General features: G+C 47.4%; 1 protein-coding gene across 15 annotated transcripts in view; it reads left to right on the plus strand.

Moving 5' to 3' along the window:
* Window positions 1–19,705, plus strand: part of PITPNM2 (phosphatidylinositol transfer protein membrane associated 2) — a 111,866-nt gene that overhangs the window by 25,219 nt on the left and 66,942 nt on the right. The window contains exon 1 of one of the 15 annotated variants that reach the window (XM_046901232.1): window positions 13,843–18,500. The exons of the other annotated variants lie outside the window; for them this stretch is intronic. The gene's annotated coding sequence lies outside the window, so the exon portion shown is untranslated. Of the gene's footprint in view, window positions 1–13,842; window positions 18,501–19,705 lie in introns of those variants that run through there. 15 annotated transcript variants of the gene reach the window in all.

Below are 19,705 nucleotides of genomic sequence, written 5' to 3' on the forward strand. Positions count from 1 at the left end.
GAAATAATTGCAAGTGCAGCACAGTAGTGCCAAAGCTTTTCACCGCGGCTCTGAGCAGCAGCTCTGGGCTCCCCTCCCTGTTCTGCTTTCACATAAGGGCTCTGCCTCTCAGCCATCCCCGCTGCTGGCAGAGAGGTCAGGCCTTCATTCATCAGCTCCTGGGTAAGAAATGAGCACTTGGAAGAGCCCTTTCCAAGAACGGCTCTGTTCCCAAGATACGAAACCCAGCGTGGGGATGGTGGGCTCCTGCTTTGCGTTGGAGGGAGGTGAGTCCCAAGCTCTGTTGTTTGTTCGGGGTATGGGATTCAGCCTCTTCAGTCTGCAGTCAGAAAGATAATTTTAGAAATCTCAGGAATGTCTGCTCAATATGTTGAAACAGTTTTGTCCTTCTGCAGAAGTGTGTTTATCTTTACCGTGGGACAAGGTCTAGTACGTTGTACGGAGACTGCTTCTCAGCCTGTTCTTCTGTTTTGATGGAGTTATCAAGAGTAAAACAAAAGCCCAAACATTTAACCATTCCAAGGCTGTCTGCTTTCCCTTCGCTCAGCTCTCGGCATACTGAGCTGGGGAAGGTATGATGGTAAATACTACCGCCTTGTTTCCAAAAGCTGTTGGGTTAGATCTCTCACTGCAGCATCTGAAGCATTACTGGAAATATTCCGAACTGTTATAACAACATCTCTGGTGTTATTTTTCTTTTCCAAAAGTCTTTCCCTTCCCACTATTTCCTGGCAGAGGATGCTAATGAGCAGAGCTGCAGGTGAATCATGCAGCAGCAGTGAGCAGAGATGCTGCCCTTCCCTTCAGATGGCAGCGGTGATTCTCAGAGTGCACTGGCAGCGCTGCTGCATTTTTCATTATGTTTGTGCATTTCCAAATTGTTAGATGCTTTTTCCAGTTACAAAGTTTGTTCTGATTGAGTGTTGGTAGAGGCTTCGGTGTGCTGAAATTTGGGTCAACAACTCGAAGCATATGGCATTAAAATTCCCAGTGCTGCATCTCTTTAAGGCAACAATGCTCTGGGTTAAACCCAAGTGCTCCTACTCCTGAGGAGATGGCTGAGTATGGCTTCCTTTCCAACAGAGCACCCTGGAGATAGCTCTACAATTACAGTCTGTATCTCTATGTGGATAATCAGCTACCTTGTATTTCCTGTTTGTTTTACATTTCAGTAGTTTGAGCTGGCTCTGTCTTCAGGGATCTAAATGTAATGAAGTTGTTTACAGCTGTAAGCTTGGAGATGCATCAGTCAGTCAATGTGACATGGAAGGAACCACTTGGATGGCACAGAGAAACCAACAAATGGTCTGCTCCTGTCCAGGCATGGTTCTGTGGGGCTGTTGTTGCTGTTGGGTTCACCAGACTTCAGCATGTTCAAAACAGCATCTATAGTATTAAAACATATGTTTACATATGTTTACAGGATTTTGAGTTGATGCCTAACTAGCACTGTTCTGTAGTTATCTGACTTAAGGTCTTCACCAGAAGGCACGCAGACTTGCTGAAGTGGTGTGGTGGGCTTTGCGTTCCCTGGGCAGGTTTGAGGACAGCTTTGAGGACAGGTACACCTCTGGTGGGGGCTTCCCCTCGCTGGGGCTTCTGATCCCTCAGGGTGTTTTTTTCCCTTTCCTGTGGACTTTATTGATCACGGAATGCAGCTCAAGCCAAGACTTGAATGTTGAGCTGGAGGGGAAGCTGTTGCCAGCCCTCCACTAACAAAGCTCTTCTCTGTAAAATCCTGAAGAAAGCTCGAGGCTGTTTCAGGTGTTGGGGATGCCCAACCTGTGTGGTGCTCGTGCAATATGTGCCCAGCCCTGCTTCCTGCTGCTCTGCCCGGGCCATGCCTAGCCCTGCTGCAGCCCCCTACCTCGTAGGGCTCCCTGCAAAGCTTCAGCCCAGCTGCACCCACATGGTAGCAGGTGCTGGTCCAACCATTTACCTAAAGGCATTTGGGGCAAACGCCAACAGACAATGGCACAGAGGACGAAAAGTAAATTGGCCTTCTAAAATCCTTTCAGCTTTAAGTATTACAGATATAATTAGAAACAGAGGCAAGGATTATTATCCTATAAGTGCCTTTCTAGTCTGTTCTGCTTTTGTAACCTTTCTTTTCTTCATCTGTCATTCTGTCTTGCTGCATTGTTTCTCCGTGCAGCCTGGCGTCTCCACCACCGTGTCCCATTGCTGCCTTCATGCTTAGCACTGCCTCTGTTTGCTTTTCCCTTTGCTTACGTCAAAGCTGCCGCCTTTTGGCTCTGCACTGGTGTTCCCGTGAAGCCACCATCATTCAAACAGATAGGGAGCTCTTACTGCTGCAAGGCAATGAAAAGATACCCTCTGCAAGTGCTCCTTCCCAGGCTACGCAGCTTCCCCCTCTGCTGCTAGGTGAATTAAGTTTGTTTGAAAAAGGAACAAGTGCCTTGGAGGTGGGGGGGTGGTGCGTGGTGTGAATTGCTCCCTGCAGGTGCTGATGCTCAAAGCAGAGTGGATTCCTTGGACAGGGGACCTAGGCTCTGCTCTGCACTGCAGCTGGGGCTGCAGTCATTGCTCTGTCATAACAGACCATGATTTGCTCTGGGGTTGAACTTCTGTTACTGTCTTTAGGTCCTCTTACACCTGACAGAGCTGTCCTCCAGTGGGACCATGGAGTTCAGGGAGGGGAGTGCAGTGGAGTTCTTGGAGCTGCCTTTGCCTCTCCTCTGTCCTTTGCTCTGTGTAGGCAATGTTCTGAGTCCTGAAGCTTGGTTTACTCTGCCATGCTGTTTGTCAGAGCCATCTGGTTTAGGACAGAAGTATTATTTCCATCAGCGCTCCCCGGTTTGACCATTATTCTGATCAGGAGTGTGCAGTTCTCAGCCAGCTGGAGGGGCTGCATCTCCCACCCTGCTGGGAGAGGGGAATGAAGGGGCTGGAGGAGGGGGGAACCAAATGGGGCAATAAGAACGGAAGGACACGTATCTGTGCAGATCCCCCAGGTGGGCAGGGCTTGCGCAGCCTGCCTCCCCAGAGTTGTTCCTGCAGACAGGACTGAGCACGAGTTGATGCCACGGTGTCTTTGTGTGAGCAGCTTGTGAGTGTTGGAATACTGAGGGTTCTCAGCAGCTCCCGGCCTGGTGCATGAAGCCCGTTGGCTTGGGTACCCTGAAAGCAAAGCCAACTGCTTTCAGAACAAACAAACCCCCTCCAACGCTCGCTCGTTATTTCCCAGATACAGCTGAGATGTTCAGCCTTGCCCCAAGGGAAATCGATGGTGTGTTTGGACTCCCTGTTGCTTTCCGTGTATGCGAGTGTGTTTATTTTATTTAAAGAGTTGGTACATAATCAGTCTTAAAATTAACCGACTGCCTGTTGACTTGTCACCCTGTGAATGAAAACACATTGCTCGTAATTTGTTTGACATTATTCTGTCCCGTTGTCAGGCTTCTAATTACTTCTAGAACATAACCCAGATGTCTGTCTGTCTCTTTCTGTCTCTTTCATCATCATTATTATTATTTATCTCTTTTATTGTAAAACATGGAAGGAAATACTTCATGCAAGTGGTAGAAGTTTGCTCCCCCGCCTTCTCAGGAATGTAGGAGCTGGCTGTGGGTTTAACTCTGTGAAGCTAGGCTCCTTTTGAGGGGTGTCCATTTGGGCATCTGGAATTGCACGTCCTCTGTGACTCCGGGTCTGACCCGCTGTGCTTTAGGGATGTTGGAGTGTGTCTATCTGCCTTAAAATGCTTCTCTGGCTTCTGCTTTCTGAAAATGATCGCATCCCCACCTTATTTATTTTTAAAGAAGAGATAAATTGCTTGTGCTTTCAGAAGATTAAAATATTAATGTATTTAAATATAACAGAAGACAGGCGAGGCAGAAGGGGTTGCCCTTTCAGAATGCACACAGATGAGCAATCTCGGATTGAATCCATTGGATAAGTACGTGGTGCTCCTTACCAACATAGGCTTTTGATAATTAGCAGTGGGAAAAGTCAGGTTGCTCAATGTGAGCTTTTATTGCTCAAAACCTGTTCCACAACTTAACATTTCCTAGAGCCATGAGCTTCTAAGCACTGGAAACACAGTTTTCCAGTGGCATGCTGGATCAGCAATGAACTCAGGGTGTTTCCCAGAGGCATTAAGCTGCTCAAACATCACAGGGTTGCTACGCTTTTAGTGGGATGCTTGAACACATTGCATTGATCCCACCTGGGAAGCTGTGCTAGCCAAGGAATGAGCTCTGTTCCTTGTATTGGGTCTCTTTTGGCTGTGCTACGTTTGCAAGGTGAGGGGGGCGCGTGGGAACTGTTTTTAGCTATAAGAAACATGATTTTAGCTGAAAGAAATGACCCTGCTGACGACTTGTTTTTGTATTGTTGATTGGCAGCTTTCTTAGCTCCTATTTGTGAAAGATTACTATTATATTTAAATGCTCTTTCCTTTAGAGAAAATAGTGTGTTCTGGCTGGGTGCAGCAGGGGACAGATTTTTCTGTTCTGCAGAACTTTGCTCTAACAGAGTTCATGGTGGGGGAGAAGACAAAAGCATGGGAAGGACTCAGTGAGTCGCCTTAGGAAAGAAAAACTCCAAAGCAACAATGAAAGAACTAAAACACACGTTCAGTACAAGCTGTACTTGTGAGACTGCGTATAGAGACTGCAAATTACTGTGCGGTCCCTGCCATTAAATGCAAATACATCTCTCTTTTCCCCCTGCATCCTGATCAAGAGGATTTTAATGAAGGATGAATGGAGTGAAGAAGTTCCTTACAACATTTGTGCCCCAGCTTGAAGCATGCTGCCTTTTGTATTGTCTCTGAGCTGTGTCGGCACAGCGGGGCCTTCTGCTCTCCTGGCTGAGCCCTGGGCTTCTCTGGACATGGAGTAGCACTACAGGGGGACCCTCTGCCAGGGCAGGAGCCAGTCCAGGCTCCTCAGTGTGGAAGAGCCGCTTGCCTGGAGGGCTGGAACTGATGGGCTGATACAGTGCTGGGGTTTGCATGCAGCATTCCCAGTGAAAATTATAGTTGGGATGGCGGCTGCAGGGAAGGATGTTGTCACTTGAAGTTCCCCTCCGATCCCTTCCTGCTTTTGTTGGAAGGAAGAAAGGCATTTGTATCTTGGCCTCCTGGCCCAGGATGGCTGCCACCTCAGCTCAGGGTCTGCCAGCCCCAGCTGGCCTTGGTCTTTGCAGGAGCTGACAGGCAGGAGTTAATTGATGACTCACCAGCACAACCGTGTCAGAAACGCTAGCTTCATTTTGCTGCTCCTGCATGTTCTTCAGCCTGCGACTACTTGATGTGGTTTTTAGCCTGAAGAGAGGTTATTGTGTCCATATAAAACAACAGTTGAAAATCGAGAGTATGCACTTCTGGAAGAAAAGTGCCTATGATGCAGAACGATGTGCCAGGTGGATCGGTGTGCGTTAGGGGGGGGTTGCAGAAGCTGTGCTGAGGCTGCTTTCAGTCTGCGCCGGTGGTGAATGGGGTTTCTCTAAAGGTGGGGGGGGGGTTCTGGTTTTGGCACAGAACCCACCTGCCTTCCCCACCTGGTTACAGGGGAATCATCTTAACTGAAGCATCTCCCCCCTACCCCAGGCCTTCCCCACCGTGACAGCTGTTTGATCGTTTTTGGTAAGAATTTTGCCTTTATTACTGCAGCCTTCTGGAGAATGAACTCAAACACCAAAGCCAAAGAAATCCTCCAAACCATGAAAAACCCAACCAGTAAGGCTTTGAAGAAATGTCAATTCCGTTTTAATACGTAGAACACATGCTCAGGCTTTTTCTCTGTACCTGCTATCTAATTTCCCTTCTCTCAATAGCTCTGACTAATGCTGAGGTCTTTCTCTGTTTGAGCTCTGCCGTTTATGAATACAGCAAGTCTTATCTGAAGCTTTGTGAATGCTTACAAGTATGAGGTGCGTTCAGATGAACAATGTGCATAAATAGCAAGTAGTTGAAGGAGCGGGCCCTCGGAATTACAATCAAGAAGAGCTGACCCTGTTGAATGCTTGATGAAGAGAATGTCTTCTCTGCCTGTCAGCACTTTGGTTGCTGGCCCGGGCTGGGGTGATTCTGCAGGGTGCCATGCAGAGCTGAGCTCAGCCGGGTGCTTGGGGTGATCTCCCAAATTCTGCTGCTGGAGAGGCCCTTTCAGTAGGGCGATCTTTAGAAACACGGCTTGGGGCACCTGTAATAGAATGGTGATTTGCTTTCCTTTGTAATCAGTGTTGCTGACTGAGTTACCTCCTGCTGCCTTGCTTGCTGCTTTGCAGCAGGTTGGTCCTTCTGCAGGTGGGTGCACCAAGGATTGCTCCTGAAGGACTGGCTGTGTCTTTGACACAGTTCTCTCTAATGCCCTTCCTCCTCTTATTGCAGCCCTCCTATAGGTGTTTGCTCTGCCAGCTATCAGCACTGCTCTTCATGTTCCTCTGTATCCCTGAGCTGTAAGGGAGAAGGCAGCTGTTAACCCATGTGGTGCTCCTCTGGAAATGGATGTGTGAACCGAGCTGCACCTGCACAGTGAAGACATCTCTAAGCTCTTCCCAATCCTTCAGCTGAAAGGTCACCAGAGTACAATGTTGTTGCTTATTTAATTACTGTTACCAGACAGACTGTTTAGGGCAGTATTTTAAGTGGCAGTGGCAGAAGGGATTTGGCAAACTCATTTCTTATGTCCTGCTTGTAACAATTCCTGGACTGCTCTGGCCCTACTTGGAGAAAATAACCATCTTGAAGGAAGGGCTAGAGAGAGCTTGCTGAGGTCAGGACCTTTCCAATTAGGTGCTGGTAATGCTGAAGCTCTCAGTTTCTTCTGGATATCTGCAACATTTGCTAGCATAAAAGATTTGATTCACTGGTTTCAGTGCAGATTAAGCACGAAAGTGCCCTTAACTGTGTTTCCAGGAGGCAGCTAACGCACATGTGTGTTATCTCTGTAACATTTCAGTGATGATAAGGCATCTGTAGCTCTTTCCGTGACACTGTTTAGTAAATCCAGCAGCAGCCCTTTGTCTCTACCATTCCTGCCTGCCTGCCTGCCTTGCAGAGTTCTGCAGAGCTGCTGTTTTTCTGACTTTGCAGCAGAAAGTAGTGTGTAATGAGCACAGTAAATTGTGGTGATTTGTATATTAAACACAAGTTCCTGCACTGTGGTCTTGTTGGACTCTGGCTCCTCAGCATCAGTGTTCCTTGGTCATCCCACCTGCTTTCCATCAGGAGCACAGACCAAACCCTCTCACTTCTTTGTTTTAATGGAAGCTGTCTATTCTCTGCTTTCACACCCCATGGACACTGTATAGGTAAATTCTGCCTTGCCCTGGCAGGGGAGATACACACTCCTGATGTGCCCATGGAGCACAGCGTAGGGCCAGAGCAGCAGCTCTGCTTGGGAATGTCACTTACAGCCCATATATGCGGTGGTTATGCTGTAATTAAGGTATGTGTCTCTGCGTGCTATTTCTGGTACTGTCAGTAGGTACAGTGGAGCTTCATTAGCAATGCTGACCTTTTCCCTGCCCAAGGAGCCATCCATCTATAGCACCTACAGGAGAGGTTCGAGAGCAGTGTATTCTGACACCTGTTGTGAAAATGGCCCCTTTTTCCCTTGCTGTAAACTGTTGTTTTTGTGCTGTTTTCCAAATGGCAGCCCTGAGTATGTAAAGATGCACGTGTTTCTATGAACACTGCTGCTGCTCTTGACCCATCTGCCAGAAATTCTGCTCTTCAGACACAGCTTGCATCCTCCCAATGTGTCTCCCTTTTCTATTGGAAACAAACATTTGAACACAGCTTTGCTTAATGCAAAAGAACAACTAACCCTCCAGAACACGAGAGAGTCTGAGGATGGGCTGAATCTACTGTCAGTTGGGAATTTTAGGTTGGACAGCTGTACAAAGTATCTGTCACCGTGGAAAGTCTCCTGTTCCACTGCACATAAATGCCTTAAGCAAGTGTGACTGCACAGCGCCAGACCTGGTTAGCGTAGGATGAAGCTGCTGGAAGCTCTGTGCTCCCTGCTCAAGCAATACCTGTGCCCGTGCTTCATCTTTAGTTTCAGGTCAGTGTTGCTCTGGTGCAAGGACTTTCTCAGCATCACAACTGGCAATTGTTAAAGAAGGGCAACCTGCAATTCGTATCACTACCTAAAATAAATGGAGGGGGAAGAAAACAAAATGCACACTGCAACCCACAAAGCGCGAACCTGAGGGCAGACTGCTTTTAAGACACTTGCCCTCTGCTTGAAGGGGCACTGCTGAATTGCAGAGGGTCATACAGTCATCCCACGTCGTGCTCTTCCTGCTGCTGAAGATGTGCTCATGAGACGTCCTCTGACTTGATGAGAAGTGCTCTTCCATTAAAGCCCACCTCTCTGCTCTTTGGGACTCGCTTTGCTTTGCTGGGGAAGCACCTGATGCTGCAGCAGCAGCTCCGTGAGCTCATGGAGTGGCTGCAGAGGGGCTGTGTCTGCTGCCTGCACTGCTGTGATGTGCGTGCCCTGCCCAGAAAATAGCTGTGCCTCTTTACTGTAATTGTGTTTGTGCATTCAGACCAATTTGGATGGTTACAAAGGTTCAAAAAATCCAAGGGATGGTAATAAGCTAATTTGGTAACTGTTTGTGGCTTTTGTTGTTCCTCTTTGTTGTGAGGACAGAGCTGGTTCGCAATGAGCGCTGCATGAAAATTACATTATTAGTAATTACTGGTAATTTCTTGTCTGGAAGCTTCAGGTTTGTGGGAGCACTTGCATCTGTTTGCTTCCATATTCCCTCTGGTTTGTCTGTGATATCTGGGCACCGTGTTCCTCAGGGCACTTCAGCAGTTCCCCTTTCTCCATGGCAGCTTACCTGCATGGCACAGAGGCTGCTCCCTCTCTTTCTGCCCCGTCTGCATCACTGTGCCCCTCAGTGCAGGGCAGCCTGAGCTCATGGGACCCAAGAATGGGGGCAGAGAGGCAGGAGCTGCCCGTGCCCACGTTTTCACCTCCCGGAATAAATTGTCATTTTGATTTTTATTTCTTTCAGCTAAGATGTGGTAATGTAATGGTTTCTGTCAGCTGGCAAAGCGAAGGATTAGTCACAGAGCTTTGCTTCCTTCTAGAGAAGCTGGCAGAAAGGTAAGGAGAAAAAAGCGTGCTGTTAAACAGAAATCCCTGGAAAAAACCATCCTGAAAAAGCCAACTGTTGAAAAGAGAAGTGCAGTGCTGCTGTGTTTAGTTTAGTCTCAAAGCCCTATTTTGGCTGTAAATAAGGTTTACTTCTGATTTCTGACTTGTGTAGGAAAATACAGAGGGGAGGTAATCTCACCTGGCACAGCTAAGGAAATGGGAGTAAGTGGAACTTTGGCTTGCTTGTTTAAAGTTTTTCCTAGTATCAAATACTGAGCTCTTTCATCAGAGAGCATCTTTAGATTAGAAGCATCTTTGCTGTCCATCCAGACTGGGAGTAATAGGAGTGGACTCCAGACCAAACCCGGGGACATGGGGTTTAAGGATCCCAATTTGGGATTCCAGCATCCCAATTAGCCCTTCCCATGGCCTGGCTCCCTGCCTGGAGCCCTCTGGCTGAGCGGAGCCGGTGCTCCAAAATCTGCCTGGGAATGAGCAGTAATGTGCCCTGCTGGGCAACTCCTGCAGATGTTCCAGGCTTGCGTGAAGTGAGCAGCCAGGAAAAGCAGAGCCTCCTCTTTGTTTGTTTGCTCTTGTTTTTTGGTGCATCACGTGGTGCTGAATAGAGTAGTAAGTTTATCTAAATTTCAGGCCTGTTCATTTTTAAGGTGGAATTGTAACGACCAGAAGTTCTTGATAAATGTTGGGCTTCCTCCCGGTGTGAGCTGTGGAAGGGCTGGGGGCCTCGTGGCAGCACCCCTCGAGCCCTTCTGCTTAGGAAGATGAGTAAAGCTGCAGGACACGCGGCTTATTCCCTGAGCAGCAGCCTTGTGGTCCAGGTTGGGTTTGTATTTATAGCGTTTGTTTTGAGTTTTGTTTTTATTGGCTAAAGCGATGCTTACGCCCTTCTTGTGCTCTGCGAACGCAGCTGCTGTGCCCTTCAGTGCCTCTGTGCTCAGGGAGGGAGGAATGCATGCTATTTGTGCAGGGGAAGTGCCTTGCTGGTTTCTGGGGTGCAAACCCTGGGATATGTAAAACTTGTAAGCACTGAATATCTGCGGAGCACTGCCAACCTCTTCTTGCCCAGCTAAATCCTAGGAGGTTTGTTCTGGTTTGCGATGTAACAGTTCCTCAGTGATCACCCCCAGTGAACACGGCGTTTTTTATTGTGTTTTCTTTATGAGTTGATTTCTCCCCTCCCACCCCCCCCCCCTGCAAGCGGTATTTAACAGCACATGGAAAATGTGACTGACCCTTAAAGGTCGCGTTGTAGTTTGCCGTTCTGCTTTTATTATCCTGCGTGTCAGAGAACACAACATATTTACTGTCTCCTGGCCAGAGCTGCTTTTTCGTGTATACTTAATTTTTTCCTCGTGTGTGAATTTAAAATAGAGTTTCTGTGAAATATGGTGGCAGCAGAGCTGTTCTCTGAAGGTAATCTGCTGTATTTTATAGCTTCTGCTGAGCTTTTTTTAGTTTCTCACTGCTGATGATATCGATTGGAGCGCGGAGTTTTTATGCAGCTGAAAGGAAAGGTTGTGCCATTACACAGATCTTTTTATAAAGGCTCTCTTTGCAATAATAAACATACACAGGCAGCAGTTACCAGAACTCATTATTAAATAGCTGTAAAACCGCTAACAAGATAAACCATTTAATGTATTGACTTGTTAGTATCCAGCTCTGCTTCTGATGGGGTGGGAGCCGGACTGTACCTTTAGGATCCAGTTCCAGGTAATACATATCCATTGGGCTGAAGTATTTTTCAACTCCCGAAAAGCAGTCATGTTCTTTTCCTAAGCAGAGAGTCCCAAACCAACATCTCTGACCTTCTGCGAAATATTCACGTCCAGATTCGCTTTCAAACCTCATGGAACTTGGCTTAGCTTTGATTTTTGGCTTTTCTGGGAAGGTTGTGTGGCATGTAGTCGATAGAGTTCAGCACCAAGCAAGCAGTGGCTGCCACCCCTCTGTCTGGAGGGGGTTTGGAGATGCAGCGGGCACCTCACTGAGTTTGGAGCAAGCAGCCTCCTTTGTGCCCATTTGCATCGCTCTCCGTAGAGCTGGCTTGCTTCTGTCACGCCCTGGAATGTGACTGGTTTTCCAGAGCAAGAGCAGAGCATCCTGAATTATTTAACAGCCGTTGCACTCTTGACTGATTTTCTTTTCTTTTTTTCATCTTTTTTTTCCCTTGATGTCACTTAACGTTTCTCTGGAGCAGGCAAGTGTGTAATGGAACATACTTAAGCTCTTTTTTGCTGGGAGTGTCTTATTAGTTTACAGCTGAAAATGCATGTCGCTACCATGAGGTGGTTTTTGGTGTTTGTTATCCTACTCTGAGCAGGGAGGTTGCTTGACCAAAAGAATGAATTGCTTCTCTTGCATATTCCAGCATTTATTTGTTTAATTACTTCTGGAGGGCTCTGTGTCACCTAAGAACATCCCAGGAGGTGGCAGGGAATGGTGCTCCTAGCAAGTTGAGTTGTCCTCTGAGATATCCCCAGGGTAAGTGTGCTTATTCCCATCACACAACCTCAGGGACTGAAACTGCGAGAAAATCATTGGCATACTGCACAAAGCATGACATTGTTCTTAATCACCACCCTTCGTTAGGGGTGTGTGTGGAGTCATGGCAGGGGGGTCTCGAGGTTTTGTTGGCGTGGGGTTGGACATGGATGGTAACCTTTGAATGCCGACCTGCTGAGGAGTTGGGGAGGATCCTGCACATGTGTGTTATTTCCCTCCAGAGTGACTTACTTCACCAAGTGTTTCTTCTCTTGTCAGCTTTTTTAGGCTTTTCTCTTTCCTGCTGTGGTTTCTATGGAAATGTCATGGGTTTGGGTGGTGTGTTGTAACCCTCATGACTGCAGCACAGTCACTCTGTATTGCTTAGCTCGTGCTAAATTTGTGCTTGAATCATGTTTTGGGAAAGTGGCAGAGGGTGTTTGACATTCGGAATGCCTAAAGCCACGGGCACCGGGGTGCCAGCTCCAGAAGCTGCAACCCAAACCAGATGCTGCATCTGCTGGAGCTGAGAAGCTGGAGCCGAAAAGCAGCCAAAGCCAACATTGCTGGGCAGGTTTGGAAATGGTCTCTGTGGTCACCATACACGATGCAGGCTGAGAGCAGTGCCAGGGCCGGGCCTGTTGGTTTGGGGGTGGAAGAGGAGAGGAAACTGGGGTGCTGCCTCCAGGAAGGGCATTTCTACTGTTTGTCTCTGCCACCTTTTGCAGAACTGGTTAATGCTGAAACGTTGGAGGGGGCTGGGGCAGCATTCTTATCTCTCTACCCAGAGCTGACTGCATTTTAAAATAAAAACTGGTGGCAGATTTCTTTCAGCCTTCTTAGCTCGAGTCAGGGCTGCACCAGAGCACATTGCTTGGGTGAAGTGTGGAGCAGCCTCCTCCGGGGGTTCCTGAACCCACGTGCTCTCTGAAGGCATCACAGGAGTTGTAGATGGGACAGGGGGCATCAATGCACACTTTTACCACGTTGCTTTAACAAGCAGTAAATGTGGCAGGCTAACCCAGCACTGCCAGTGGGGCTGAAGGAATTTGCCTCAAATCCCAGAGGAGCTCAGCGCTGGGAAGTGCTTTTGGGGCTGATGCTGCTCGGATGTTTGGAAAATCTTGGAGGTGATTGCCAGGAAGAGGAATAGGAGGAAATTGCTTCCTTCTCCTCCAGATGTAGTCAGTTTATGACTGTTTGGCTAATCTTATTGCCGCAGCTTGCCTGGCATGATGGACAGCCTTGCTGTGGTCTGGGTTTTGGGGCCCTTTTGTGCTGAAGGATGACATGACGTTACTGTGAAGAGGTAAGAATTCTTGCAGTAACAAGCTGTTTGAAGGGGAAAATGTGGCTTTCTCTGCTTCTTCCTTTGTCAGGCCTTGCAAATTCAGGCATTGCTCTGTAACACAGCGTGGTTACAATCTTGTCAACACAAAACTGGAAAATATTTTCAACTCAAAATAAACTCCACAAGAATAGTTTCCATGTTATCTCCTATTCAGAGGAAAGCTACTGCACTTCAGTCCTAAATAAAGATTCTGGCTGACTTCAGCACTTTGAGAAGCAGCGCTGGTTGTCTTAGATGTGACCATTGCCTTAATGAGTCTGTCTGTATGCCTTGCTTTTCATGCAAACCTTTGACTGTTGTTGCTGCTGTGAGCAGGATGCTGCTGGGGGCCTAGGCAGCGCTCAGCCCTGGGTGGCAGCACGTGGCTTTGGGGGCAGCTTGCCCATTTTCTAAGCCTGTCAGTGTCCTTTATTCCTACTTAGCCTTGCTGGATAAAGAAAAATTAACCTATGCCCGAGGAGGCAGGGATTGACCATACAGTGACCACTTGCGTGAGCTGTTGGCATCCTTTGAAGCCTGCTTTGTGCTGTTCTCAGATCCCACACCAGGTAAGATGGATCGTGGAGCTGATGATCCATTGGCAATGGCAATCACGCAGTGGCAATTTGTCTTTATTTTCATTTTTTCCTTGATTTTCCACGATGGCTTGGTGCCCTGCTCACTCCTGGGAGCGTTACCAAGCTGCCTCTTGGGAGCAGTTGACTTCCAGAACATGAAAACTTCTTAGCACTGTGCTAAGGAGTGATGGAAGAGGACAAACATGAGTAAATCACCCAGATGAAGCCATAAGTCATCAGTCTGAAATGAGCTTAGCTTGTCTCAGTTGCATGACTTAAAACTAGAAGGATCTGTTGCACACCTGAGCAACAGAGACAGTCTTTCAGAAACTGCTACGTACTTAGGGGAAAAGAATCGTCTGCAGGGTGTCGCTGAAGGTATGGATTGCTAGTGCTGCCATTGCTTATGCTCTGCTTTTCTTTCTTGTAATTAGCAAGACTGGTATTTTTAGGTTAGCTTTGCAGCTTGTCTATTTTCTGCCAAGTTGGCTAAGAATGTTGCTCTCACGTGACACAAGAAATATTCTCTTGGAAACTGATGCCGTGTATATCCTGAACTTCCCCTTCTGCTGATGTCCGGATCTGTTCTGTAGAATTGCAACAGCAGGAGCTGGGGGAAAGGTGTCCCTTTTATTGAAGCCTGTGCATATGGCTGTTATGGGCTTAAACACAGCTGAGTAGCGTTTGCAGATAGAACTGATAGACAGGAATGTTTTTGTTTTCTTTAGCTTTTGAGTAGTGTTAGCCTTAGCTGTAACCTCTTTCGGTTTGTTATCTTTCATAGGGACTTCCTGGAGCTCTGATCCTGCAGTGAAATCCATGCAGATGGATTCTTTCTGCTCTGAGGTCTTAGGTCACAGCAACGAGGCCAGACACGCTGCATGGTTGTGCTTAGGTTAGGGTTGCCCTGGCAGGAGCTGCTCTCTGCTGTGTTTCCTGTTTGTAGGATATGTAGGTACAGATCTCTGTAAAGGCACTGAGTGTATGGTGCTGAGCTCTGAGCAGTGGGAGTTAGCCCACAGTGCAAGGTCTGGAGCCTCAGTGCAGGCAGAGTGCTACTTCAAATGGCTACCCAGAACGTGACTGCCTGTGCATTAAGGTGTGTGAAGACTATCCTTAATCTGAATGTTCAAGTTAATGGGAAATGAACCTTCTGGTTCAGGCTGTGAGGTGTTAACGGGTAGTCCTTGGATGGAAAAGACAGCGTGTGTGTACTCCTCCAGGTGAGCTAGAGCTCATGGGCAAGCCTTTGCCCTGTGCATTGTATAGGTAGACCCAGGGGTTTCCTACGTGGCTCCTGCTCCAGCTGATTGCATGTGTCACTGCAGCTGGCACTGCTGGGGACGTGACAGCAAAGTGCCATCCAGAACTCGTGAAAAACAAACGCAGGGTTTGTGTGATTGATTCACTGTCATTCAGGATTTTGGCTTACTAACAAAATAAAAGCAGATCTGTGGAAATGCAGAAGTTGAACTTTTAGGCTAATGAAGCTGTTTTGTGTCTGACAAACGGGCAGCTACGCTGGTAGAAAAAGGTGGGGGTGACTTTTGATGAGAAAGTTAATAGATACTGAATAGCCATTAAATTAGTAAAATGGATAATCCTCTCTAGCTCTTCTCCTTTAAGTATTCTATTAATTAAGAACCCCCTTTTATGCACACTTTTAAAAATTAATTACCATTTTGGAAAACACTTCTTTGACTGTAACAACTTGATCCAGATTAAACTGGGGCTATGTCATGCCTGCTTCCTTTATGTACTGTGCTGCAATTTATGGACTCTGATAACACCAACTTCATATACAAAAAGCCTCAGACTTCTAAGAACAAATCTAATGAGCTGACATTTTTGTCATAGCGTTTTGAGTTGGCAACAAATAGAAATGTGATGAGAAAACGATCTGGTGCCTGGGGGGAGAGCTTGGGTATGGTTTTCAGTTCAGCTACTGATTTCTGGTTTTGGCTGAGGCAGTGCTTGCTGCGTGTTTTGGTCTGAACTACCCAAACGTATCTGTCCCTCGGACACTTGTACTACCCATAAAGCGTAGATCAGATGCACAGTAATCATCCTCTCTTCTTTCCCCTTTTCTTTGTGCTATGTTGTGACCAAAGCTGAAATCTTCAAGCCCTTTGGCTCCTCCACCCCAATCCCATCGTAGTATCAGTGAGTGAGGAAGGTGAGCAGGAAGGAGGGTGAGCAGCATCTTCTCCTACAGCTGGGCAAGGCTGATGCTGCCTGTTAGGGACCAGCATGTGTGCGCTCCTGATGTCAGTCTAAGGAAGTCCAGATCCCGAATCAGGTCACTGTTTACAAAGCAGATTTATGTCAGATATAAATACAGCTATAATGCCCTTTAATGAAGGGCATGTGTGGCTCTCGCAAAGGCTTTGTGGCACTCCTGCTATCTGACAGCTGACACATGGAGCCGCAATAGCAAGGTTGGAGCAGTTCTCAGGGCATAGAACAGGCAGAGCAGGCTGGGAATTGTATGGGGGAGGCAGGAGCTGAGACAACTGAGGAGTGTGGCTGTCCCAGTGGGGCCAGGTGTGGTTCTCACTGCTTTAAGGATCACGGAGTTGTGCAGCCACTGTCAAAGCCTTCGGGGCTGACCCTGAAATCTGAACTGATGGGATCTGATGCTTTCTGATCTGTGCTTTGCCTCCTCGACTGTTGCTGGGTAGGAGCAACGTTTCCAGCCCATGCTACTTCTAATGAAAAGGCAAATTTAGGGCAATTGCTCTTTGTGGGCTTTGTTTTTTCTGGATTTGCTTTTGTAGTTATAAACAACACTTCAAAAAAGGACATTCCAGACACAATTTGGATGTTTGATGGGGAAACAGAGAGGAAAAAAAACCACCTCCTTTGAGCTGGTCTTCCGGGTCAAGAAACATTATAACCTTATTTGTGCAAGTCTTGGTGAGGGTGCTGCTTTAAGTGAAGGTCTGACCACCTTTTGTTCCCAGCTCTTTTCCTCGTTCTTTGTAGAAGCGCACAGGAGATGCATGTTTGGTTGTGGCCACGCTCATCCCAAAGCTACAAAGGCATGCGCTATGCCAGGCTGCATCCAAATGCCTTTGTCAAGTTGGTGGGTTGTGCTTCTGAGCTAGAAACTTCAAAAAGAGAGGCTCCTGAAGTTGCCAGGTGCAGCCTGGGCATGCCTGTGTGCTGCTGAGATGCAGTGTGCAGAGAACTCCTGGGTACGTGGAGGAATCAATGAGCTGTGCTAATTTCCAAGGTTCGTTTTATTTTTGCAGCTACTGATAGCTCTAAAGGCAGTTGGTAACAAGAAAAAATCTCTTTTGATTTTGTAGCTGACAGCTGGCTTTATTCCTGAGATGCTGGTGGGAGATGCATGGGGATTGCTTTATTCTTGCAGAATTATGCCAGATATCAGCAAAACTTGGTTTATTTGAGCTCCCCAATTCCCTTCTTTATTTAAATTAAAAAAAAAAAAAAGATTTTATGGCAAAAATTGAACCCAGAGACTGACGCTGTCATTTTTTCTCTCTTGCATGTTAGGCCAGATCAGTTCTCTCTGTCCCTCAATTTCCCCAGCAAATGAGGGATAATGATTCTTGCCCTAGCTGCTGAGGCCAGGGCAGAGCTTCCAAGCATCTCGCAGGCGCTGCAGATGGCTGCAAGGAGCACAGCTGGGCACCAGGCACTGCTGCTGCTTGGGGTTGGAGCTGCCACTCTGCTGTGCGTGCACTCACTCGGGTTGGGTGTCTTGATTGAATGGCACTGTTCCCTCTTCTTTATTGCCAGAACTTACCTTGACAGCTGCATTCATCTCCACAGCAGTGCTTGCTGTCCTGGGCTTGCAGCGGATCCCTCACTTTTCTCCTCTTTTCCCATTTCCCTCTGCTTCACAGGAGGAGGCTGATGGGCAGCTCAGCTCATGGATCCTCACAAGCTGTGGGTGCTCACGTACCTTCCACAGTGCATTTCCTTCCCCTATTAGATGTTTTATTTCACAAGTCAGCAAAAATGTTGGGAGTCGTAACTGAATTGCATGTCAAGAAATCCAAACAAATACAAGGCTATGTAGCTGTCCTTGAGTTTAATCTGGAGAAGAGTTTATAAGTATTCTGTAGAAACACACTGTACTTTGTGCTTGGAAAAGCTTATACAGAAGTTAAATATACAAAGGTGCAGCTGTCTTCCCTCCTGAGAGTGACAGTGTCACTCTGCAGTGCAGTCAGCCTCTTCTGGTCCACTTCTGTCTCAGCACCTGTGTGCTCTGTAATGAGCAGCACTGCTGCTGGTGTCCTCTGCCCGAGGCTCCCGAGTGTGTCTGTGCTGCTGGGCTCAGAAGGTGGATGGCTGCAATGGTGGAGAAGCATTGGGGTGGGTGAGCAGGTGGCTGGTGGGGTCAGGGAAGGGATTGAGGAGGTGACTGGAAAAGCAAAACCTATCAGGTAGGTGAAAAGGGGTGTGCGGTTTATGTTTTTTAAACTAGCACTTCAAATGCTTTGCAGATATCTGTTGGGTGTGGGTTGCTTTTAAATTTCATGCCTAAGGCTTGCTTGCGTTGAAGGTATAGATATTTGACTTCTGTTTTCCCTTCCCAATACTATATGGCAGTGCATCCTACAGCAAAGAGCCTGTTCAGCACCATGTCTATTAAAGTGTCCACTTCTATTTCTTTGCCATGAAAACTTGGTTATTTTCCAAAAAAAAAAAAAAAAGAAAAGAAAAGAAGGGTGTGTGGAGGCACTAATAGTGTCCATTTTTTCACCTCGGTGTTGCAAGTGCAGAGAGGTAGGAAGGGAGACAGAGGACTTCACTTTGCCTTGGGGCCTCTCATCTCCTCGGGGGTCTCCAGGACGATTGACCCGGGCCTGGAACAGCCACCACCAGTGCTGCAGGCAGTGTGCTGACAGCCAGCAGCTCCAGCAGTGAGTCACCACGCTGTAACAGGGAGAGCTAGCACCAGGAATTGTTCTTTGCCGTTATGCATGCTCTGCAGGGAAGCTTGCCTGGATGTGCATCGCTCCTAAGGTGCGTAATGGAAAATAACTCTTAGCGCTGCGGTTAGCAGTCAGGGCTTGGACCTTGTAGTGACCGGCGTTGTGTAGTCCTTGAGGAAAGCTGCCCTCCTTTAGGGCTTTAATACCACTTCAGCCTCAGTTCTGCAAATGTGCGCTCTCTGATGGGAAGGCAGAGATCAGCCGTCTTCCAGCAGGACTTTCTTCACCTTCCAGAAGGTCCCTACCTTCTCCCTGAGATACATTGCCCTAGGTCCAGGAAACACCTTCAGAGGCCTGGAGTTTGCTGGAGCTGCAGGTGTGGTCCTAGGGCAGTGGATGGATTTGGGGCAGAGCGAAGGACCTGGCCCCATGATGGCCCCAAGCAGCCAACATGAGTTCAGCGTAGTACTGAGTATATTTGCTATATATAGGCACCAGTAGAATGACTATGCAGAACAGAAACTTTGCCTTTCAACTTGAGGGACAAGCAATAGAGATTACCCAAATTGAGAGGAAACTTAAAGCAATATCCAGGCTGAGCTGGTGTGCACGTTGGGGGTGCTGAAGGAGTGCAGAGATTTGTTATCCACACCAAAGGAGGAACTCCACCAATCCGAAAGCATCCTGGAAAGCTGTGAGTTCTGTAGACATAATTAGGGGCTGGGGTGCCATGCAGTGGTTAGCACTGAGGACCATTAGCAGAAGTGGTGAGGTCTGATGGTTTAAAAGTGCTTCATCACTCCACGTGTGGGATGCGGAAGGGTGGAGGGAGAGAAATAGCACCAGCCCAAAATGTGCTGAATAATGAACTGAAAATGGTTATTGATTATCTGTGCGCTCTCATTATCGTGCTGCAATGTGAGAGCAGCTAGCAATTCCTTTTTCTTTATTAACCAAAAAACTTTCAAAGGCACTTATGAAATATTTAGTGTGATTATTTCCTAAGCCAAAACTCCAAAGAAATTAACGCAGCCGGAGAAATGTTGTTAATCTGTTGGTGTTATGGATGAAAGAAGCAACGGATGTGTTGAACATTTACCTCTCCTGTGCAAAATGGCCTCTTACTTTCTATCTCAATTGCAGCATTATTCCTCAACCTTCACTGCTGCGTTTGTCTTGCTTCCCATGCAAGAATTTCTGCTGTCATTACAAGTTTCCTCCGATAGAATAGGACTTTTCTCTATCCCTGCTTTGCCTTTGGGCAAGGCAAATCTCAGCCTAATGAAGCCAGTGTGA

This window comes from Gallus gallus, chromosome 15 (assembly GCF_016699485.2).
Source record: "Gallus gallus isolate bGalGal1 chromosome 15, bGalGal1.mat.broiler.GRCg7b, whole genome shotgun sequence".
Classification (NCBI taxonomy): domain Eukaryota; kingdom Metazoa; phylum Chordata; class Aves; order Galliformes; family Phasianidae; genus Gallus; species Gallus gallus.